The sequence below is a fragment of the Palaemon carinicauda genome, chromosome 42 (genome assembly GCF_036898095.1).
Source record: "Palaemon carinicauda isolate YSFRI2023 chromosome 42, ASM3689809v2, whole genome shotgun sequence".
In the NCBI taxonomy this organism is placed as follows: domain Eukaryota; kingdom Metazoa; phylum Arthropoda; class Malacostraca; order Decapoda; family Palaemonidae; genus Palaemon; species Palaemon carinicauda.
Genome location: NC_090766.1, coordinates 6,127,111 through 6,134,610, shown reverse-complemented (window position 1 = coordinate 6,134,610; position 7,500 = coordinate 6,127,111). Strand labels below are relative to the sequence as shown.

Genomic DNA, 7,500 nt, shown 5'->3' with positions numbered 1-7,500 from the left:
CAGCGCAATTAAGCTGGTACCAATATTTAATGAATCCGATGTCGCAGAATTTTTCTCTGCATTCGAAAAATTAGCGAGAAAACTGAGTTGGCCGGAATCAATGTGGACTACCTTAGTTCAATGCAGATTGATCGGTAAGGCACAGAAGGTTTATGCAGCGCTAAGTGAAGAGACGAGTGCAGAGTACGAACAGGTCAAAGAGATAATATTGAAGGCTTATGAACTGGTACCGGAGGCGTACCGTCAACGCTTTCGTAACTTGCGTAAACTGTATAACTGCACATTTGTTGAATTTGCTAGAGAGAAAGTAAGTGCGTTTTTAGATTGGTTAAAAGCGAAGGGTATTAATGATTTTGAAAGTTTAAAGGAACTAATATTAATTGAGGAATTTAAAAATCACATTGGGATGGAACTTAAAGTACATTTAGAAGACTTGAAATTGGAAACTATAGAAGCAGTAGCGGTTGCTGCGGACGAATATACTTTATCGCATAAGTCAGTAAATCGTTTTTCATCGAGACTCGATAAATGGGATAAAGGTAAGAAGGGCGAGAAAGCAGCGGTAACGTCTGGTAAGTCGGATGGAGGGAGTTCTCCAAAGAAGGCAAAGTCATCACCAAGTAGGGGTGGAAGTGAAATCATTTGTTTTTTCTGCAGGAAAAAGGGCCATGTTAAGGCTGATTGTACTGCCTGGAAAGGGCAGGGTAAGTCAAAGCCGGTAGGCTTGATTGGTAAGGTTGCTGGGAGCAGGTCCCAGGTAAGTAGTTGCTTCAGTAAGTACGTCGCAGAAGGCGAGGTTTTCGCTAAAGACCGGTCAGGGTCTGGAAGGCGGGTGAGAATACTACGGGACACTGGCGCGGCCCAGTCGGTAATCTTACGGTCCTCATTGCCCTGGGACTTCAGAGAGGAGGAGCCAGAGTATGTAGTATTAGGTGGATTTCCTAATACGGTAGTAGCGTGTCCTCTGGGTGAGTTTTGGGTAGACTCAAGGTGGATTAATGGACCTATGAAGTTGGCAATGGTGGATGTATTACCCGTAAGCAATGTTGATATTGTGTTGGCTAACGATATAGAGGCAGGTACGGTAAGTGATTGCCCGGTTGTGCAATGCAGGTATGCTGACCCCGTTAGTGAAGTTGAACCGGTAATGGTTGTGACTCGCTCGGCCGCGCATTCATCTGGGATAGAGGATGAAGGGTTAGGCTTGGATAGCCTAGAGGAGCTGTCAGAGGGAGGGGTTTCTGGGTTAAGTGCTTCTGCAAGTCCTAGTCTGGTCTCTGAGTGGGATAGCTCAGTAGGGTGGGATAGGAAATCACTTAGGTTAGCTCAGAAGGAGGAGTTTGGAGAATTAGGAGTGGAGGTAGACTCTGATTTGAGTAGACCTCGGTATCTGTGGGAAGACGGCATCCTACTGAGGGTGAGTAGGTCAACTGTGGTTCCGTCTGATGATTGGGAGGTAAGGAAACAGGTGGTAGTGCCCCATAAATATAGGGACAAGATTTTATGGTTGGGACACGAGGATGTGTTCGCAGGTCATTTTGGAATTGGAAAGACTTTTAGGAAAATTGCTGAACACTTTTATTGGCCAAAGATGAGATCCGAGGTAAAAAGGTTTGTTAATTCTTGCAAAACTTGTCAACTGGTTGGTAAACCCAATCAGAAAATCCCTAAGGCACCTTTAAAACCAATTCCAGCAGTAGGGGAACCTTTTCAGGAAATTTTGATTGATATTGTAGGCCCATTGCCTAAAACCAGCAGTGGTAATCAATACATACTAACCATAATGGATCGAATGTCTAGGTACCCGGAAGCAGTGCCCTTGAGGAGTTTTAAGAGTAAGCAGGTCATCAATGCATTAACAAACTTCTTTTCCAGGTTTGGTTTGCCCAAGACGATTCAATCTGATTGCGGGACTAATTTTACAAGCAAAGATTTTTGTAAAAGTTTACAGGAGTTGAAGGTTCAACATATCAGGTCATTGCCTTACCATCCAGAAAGCCAGGGACAGATTGAGCGATTCCATCAGACGCTGAAATCCATGTTAAGAAAATATTGTGGGGATAATCCGGGAGGATGGGATAAAGTTCTCCCATATTTACTTTTTGCTTTTAGGTCTGTACCAAGTGATGTAATGGGTTTCACCCCCTTTGAATTAGTTTTTGGTCACAAGGTAAGGGGTCCCTTGGATGTGATAAGAGAGAGTTGGGAGGGGAGTCACCCTAACGTAAGCTTGATAGAGTTCTTGAGAGAGTCCAGGAGTAAGTTAACTAAGGCATGGGAATTTGCTAAGAATAATCTAGTAATTGGTCAGGGGAAGATGAAGGAAAAGTACGACGTAAAGACCAGAGTTAGGGAATTTCAGGTTGGAGATAAGGTACTTGCTCTGCTGCCAATTCCAGGAAATCCCTTAACAGCAAAGTTTTCAGGTCCATGGAGGGTTGCAAAGGTAGTTAGTAGTCTTAACTACCTGATAGAAACACCAGACAGGCGACGTAAGTATCAACTATGCCATGCAAATATGTTGAAACCTTTTGTTGAGCGTGAGAGTAAGGAACCCATCTTATTACTCAATAGGGTTGAGCCTAGTGTTGTAAGTCTCAGCATTGATATGCCATGGCCCAGAAATAATCAGGAAATGTTAAGTAATTTGTCTGGGAATTTGCTACACCTAGAAAGGGATCAGAGGGAATCTGTGGTAAATTTATGTGAATCTTTTCCAGAATTATTTCAGGATTCTCCAGGGCTTACCAATGTACTGAGTCACGATGTGGAAGTGGGAAATGCTAAGCCCATCAAGCAAGCCCCCTATAGGACCAATCCAGTAAAAAGAGGGATTATTGACAAGGAGGTAGAGTATATGTTGGAGCACAATTTAATTGAAGACAGTAATAGTCCATGGTCTTCTCCTGTAGTCTTAGTGAAGAAGGAGGGAGGTGAGTACCGGATGTGCTTTGATTACAGGAGAATTAATGCAGTCACTGAGGCTGACAGCTTTCCTCTTCCTCGAGTAGAGGACTGTATTAATGAAATAGGGAATGCACAGTATATTAGTAAATTTGACTTGTTAAAAGGATACTGGCAAGTTCCATTGACTAAGCGGGCTAGGGAGGTATCCGCATTTGTGACTCATGAAGGGTTGTATGCCTGTAATGTTATGCCTTTTGGCATGAAAAATGCCTCTGCTACGTTCCAGCGTTTAATGAATAAGATTGTGGGTAGACTGGAAGGAGTAGTGGTCTATATTGATGATATCATCGTGTATAGCCATGATTGGGCTACACACTTAAAGAGGATGGAGAAACTGTTCGTTAAGCTCAAGCAAGCAGGGTTGGTGATTAATTTGGCAAAGTGTGACATAGCAAAGGCGAAGGTAGTCTACTTGGGACATGAAATAGGTCAGGGTAAAGTACTACCAAAGTCTGCAAATGTAGAGGCAATTGTAAATTTTCAGGTGCCGGATAACAAGAAAGCCATTCGCAGGTTTCTGGGAATGATAGGCTACTATAGAAAATTTATAATTAATTTTTCCCAAATAGCTAATCCTTTAACTAATTTATTGCAGAAAGGAGTGGAATTCCAGTGGTCGAGCGCATATCAAGAGTCGTTTGATAAGTTAAAATCCACCTTATTAACTAATCCAATTTTGAAAGCCCCTAATTTTCAAGTACCATTCAAGTTGGCAATAGATGCCAGTGATGTGGGTGTTGGAGCTGTCTTGTCGCAAGTGGAGGACCAGGTAGAACATCCAGTGGCTTTCTTCTCAAAGAAATTAACTAAACCACAACAGAGTTATTCCACCATAGAGAAGGAAACTTTGAGCCTGATTCTCGCTCTTGAACATTTTGAGGTTTATCTTTCCAGCTGCAGGACACCGATTGAAGTCTGGACAGATCATAATCCTTTAACTTTTTTGAAAAAGTTTAAGAGTCGCAATCAGAGATTGTGTAGGTGGAGCTTATTGTTGCAGGAATGGAGTCTGGATATTAAGCACATCTCTGGAAAAGAGAATGTTGTTTCAGATGCCTTATCCCGCTAATTTCTTGTGATAATGAAATTTTTCACATTTCAGGAGATTGTTTTTTTTTTTTTTGTTATTGTTAGGATGACACTAGTTAAAGTATTAAAATTATTAGTGTTCAGATTATATTTTGAAGGGTAAAGTAACTAGCTAGTTTTGATAAACTAAATAGGGGTTGCTTTGACTTGAGACTTTATCTATCAATTTTTATTCCATAAAAATTTTTATTTAAGGGGGGAAATGTAACAAACTTTACCGGGGATTTTGGTTAATTTATCTTAATCGATAAAGTAATATTTTGAGTGTCACCTAAAGTCACTTTAATTCAATTTTCTTTTCATCGCCATCTAGTGGTTGATGTATTAGGCTAAGATTGGTACGTCACCCATGGAATGTTTTGTTTTGTTTTCCATGTTGACTGTTTGGGAGTGTTGGGCGAAGTGACGAGGGACCTTTTATTGGAGGTAAATGGGAGTGAGGAAATAGCTGCCATCTTCAAACTTGAAGATCTCACCGTGAGTTGGCTCTTCAACCGCTGGAGATTACTAGTGGGAGTGATCCAGTGTCTTCAGTGAAGGAGGCGGTGGAGGATTTGATCGCCGCCTTTGGAGGAGCAGTTCAGCAGCAGTTAAATGCTATCACTTTCTCCTGTGCATGGTGAGGGTTTGCTGTAATTGTGTGTGTTACCAGCGGGGAGGACTCTCCCCGGACCAGAATCCATTACTACTGTACCTGTTAAAGCTGAGACCTATCTTCCTTTTGGTAAGGGTAGTGATTTTGGTTTGCCTCCATTTCATCTCTGAAGGAATAGAGGACGGCGCCTTTAGTGATTTTTCACCGCTGTTTGTGTTGCGCTACGCGGTTAGCGTAAACAAGGTCTCGTCCATGATTGGTCTCCTGACTTTATTCGTCTCTGTGAAAGCCTACATCAGGAGTATTTTTATTTCCGTGTTAATGTAGGTTAACTATTAATGTGATTTATGTGTATTGTGGGGATGGGAAGTTTTGCCTAGATTTGTATAAAGAGGGGTAGAGTTAAGGTTCCGAGACTTTCTTGCTCTTTTCTATCAGTCAATGTAATTGTGTAATTTGTCGGGTGAATGGTAGGTTGCGAGGTTATTCTTTCCTTTTACTGTTGTCTTGCCTTTCCGTGTCGTTGTTGATGAATGGGTCCTATATGTGTTTGTTGTACTGTGCTTGTGGTTTGATATCTTCCCATTTAAAGTGATTTTCTGTGTTATTTTGTTTGTAAATAAATATTCAATATGACTCTTGCAGTGTTTTATGATTACCCACTCCTTTAATATCACTGTTACATATTATTGCTAGCTCTGGCTGTGAAGAAAACTTAAAGAACTTGGCCCTCACTGGGTCGGTGCGTAACAATATATATATATATATATATGTATGTGTGTGTGTGTATGTGTGTGTGTGTGTGATTAAGTGTATTCCCACCATCTCACGGTAAAGAATACCTCGTGTCAACAATATTAGTGGAATCATTCATAAAACTTCATAAAGACTGAACCTCACTTTCAAAGTCTCCCTCTCCCTCTCTCTGCATCCTTCATGCAGAAGAAAAGACAGACCCTTCTCTCTCCCTCTCCTCTTGTGAATAAAAACATCATGGCGCCAATTCCCAAGAATAAAAAAAAAAGAACTTCGCATTGCGGCAAGAGGCTTAGTGTTTTACGAGACAACATGACAGAAACAAACAGGCAAAAATCAAGCAAGAAAAAATTAGTTACGTAAATATATTTTGCAGAGAGAGAGAGAGAGAGAGAGAGAGAGAGAGAGAGAGAGAGAGAGAGAGAGAGAGAGAGAGAGAGAGAGAGAGAGAGGAATGTCAAATGTCGGAAGATGGCGTTGGACCCAACGCCCTTATGGGCCTACTGGACGGAACCAGATCCCCTTACTTTTACTTTTGGGGGTTTATTTCTCGCCCTCCATCAGACACTAAAAGTCTGTTCAGGCGGGCCTTGGTGTGTGAAAATAATTTCTTTCCAATTAATATTATGCTCTTTATCTTTTCAGTTATTTCGCTAGCATTTGTATTCAGGTTTAGTAGTTTTCAGATCACTATTATAACACTTTCTAAAAAGATAAGTCTTCAGGTTTTTCTTGAAAGCTGCCACATTTTTGCTATTCTTGACATCAAGTGGAAGGTCGTTGAAGAGTCTCGGTGCAGCGTAACAAAACGTTCTTCCTCCTATTGCATGATTCACAATAATTTCGAATAGTCTATGTGGGTCATCAGCATGTCTCTTACAGCAGCTCTGGTAGCTTTAGGATAGGGAACCAAGCAATCACGAAGATATTTAGGCTTATCACTTGTAAGGGCTTTGCGAGTCAACAAGCAAATCATAAATTCAATTCTAGCCTTAACAGGTAACCAATGTAGATCGATCAATGCAGGAGTTACTCTCTCAGGAAATTTAATGCCTTTTATCAGTCTAGCCGCCCGGTTTTGCACATTTTGAAGCTTTCTTAGTAGTGTATTGGGCAATTTATAGTACAGAGAATTGCAATAATCAAGCCTTGATATTACGTGACTCATCACTAAAATTTTTGTACTGCCCCTCTGTTAAATATTTTCTAATGAAAGCTTTGTTTCTCAGGTGATAGTTACACACTTTCACTGTGTTCACTATTTGGTCCCTCATTGACAAATTACAATCTATCAGTACACCCCAAATTTTTCACAACAGGCTCAATCCTAACACCAACGTCACCAATTTTTATACTTTGAAATAACTGGTAATTCTTCAAAGCCACCTTTGTGCCAAAAAGCATACATTCTGTTTTATCATCGTTTAAGCTTTTTCCTCTGCACCCATGTTTTTATTTCACTCATTATCTCATCAATTTTCTTCTCTGTATCTTGTGTTGTTGAAATTGAAAGGTAGAACTGAGTATCATCTGCATATAGTTTAAAACCCACTTTTTTTGTTTTTTCAAGATGTGTGATAGCTCGATAGTATATATGTTGAACAAGATAGGGCCCAGAACACTACCCTGTGGTACACCTTTCATAAAAATTCTCTCACTGGATCGGTTTCCAGAAACTTCTACAATAGTCTTCCTATTTGTTAAGTAGCTTCGCAAAAATTCCAGTGCTTCCTCAGTCACTCCAATGGACTTTTAAGTCGTCAAGTAAGTACTCGTGCACAACAATATCGAAAGCAGCACTAAGATCTAACATAATCAAAATGATGCCGATAATATTGATGATTACGATGATAATAGATGACTACGATGAAGGATATTATTCATCATAAAAAGGATGGGACTGAATAGACTTGTTAGTGATGATGATATTTCAAGAAAATTTATAATTATATTTATATTTGGTATTGTTGCAATTCTTTTAAAAAATATAGCTCAGCGAAACTAATATTCGATTACAATTATCACTTGCACTTACATACACGGGTATTCGCACGCGCACACACACATATGCATTCATACATACATAATATATT

At 40.3% G+C, this 7,500-nt stretch overlaps 1 protein-coding gene across 9 annotated transcripts in view; it reads right to left on the bottom strand.

Moving 5' to 3' along the window:
• orb2 overlaps positions 1 to 7,500 on the bottom strand; it is a 220,766-nt gene that overhangs the window by 126,497 nt on the left and 86,769 nt on the right. The window lies entirely within an intron of this gene.